Source organism: Fulmarus glacialis, unplaced genomic scaffold (assembly GCF_000690835.1).
Source record: "Fulmarus glacialis isolate BGI_N327 unplaced genomic scaffold, ASM69083v1 scaffold10597, whole genome shotgun sequence".
Classification (NCBI taxonomy): Eukaryota; Metazoa; Chordata; class Aves; order Procellariiformes; family Procellariidae; genus Fulmarus; species Fulmarus glacialis.
The window spans coordinates 17,111-17,825 of record NW_009221272.1 but is presented as its reverse complement, the minus strand read 5'-3'; the positions used below and the strand labels follow the sequence as shown (position 1 = coordinate 17,825).

Below are 715 nucleotides of genomic sequence, written 5' to 3'. Positions count from 1 at the left end.
TGGAGCCGGCCAGCGGCAGCACTCATTCCCTGCGAGGGTGCTGAGCCGTGGCAGAGGGGCTGAGCCCCACGGCAGCCCTTGGGGGCTCTCTAAAGACAGTTCATCCCAAAGAGGATGTGACATGAGCCATGGGGGATGTGTTCTCAGGCTCCTCTTTACTTCCCTCAGCAAATTCTTACAGACCAACCCGCAGGTGCTCCACATTCCCAAAAGCTCAGCTTGCCCCAGCCCTGCAAGAGCACGATTTGGGGTCCAAGCTGGGCGCCCCGCATCCCTGCACGCCGCTCCGTGGCAGCTGGGAGCTGAGCAGCAGGACGCTGCCAGCGCTGGCAGCTGGTGGCACAAAGCCAGCCAGCCCGGCTGCGTCCCTCACCAAGGATCCCTGTGCCCGTGCTCGGGTGCTGGAGGAGTAGAGACCACGTACGCTGCTGCCACCTTCCAGCTTCCCCAGACGCACCAGCCCTCAGGACGGGGTTGAACACACAAGGAGAGGAGGCAGCAATGGCTACAAAGCCACCCCGCTTCCCAGACTGACACTGGGGGAGCCGCAGCAAGACCCAGCGCCAGGAAAAAGCCAGATAGCAATAAATCCTCCCACTCCCCACAGGGTTGCACCACTGCATTCGGGCTCAGAGGCTGCAGCACGTCACTTGCTTTTAGGAGCAGCCACAGCTCAGGGAGAGGTGGAAGCGGCAGCCTGCAACGCCCTGGCTTG

The 715-nt window shown here is 62.5% G+C and overlaps 1 protein-coding gene across 1 annotated transcript in view; it reads right to left on the bottom strand.

The window, feature by feature from the left end:
- LOC104079129 (metabotropic glutamate receptor 4) overlaps positions 1 to 715 on the bottom strand; it is an 18,016-nt gene that overhangs the window by 199 nt on the left and 17,102 nt on the right. The window lies entirely within an intron of this gene.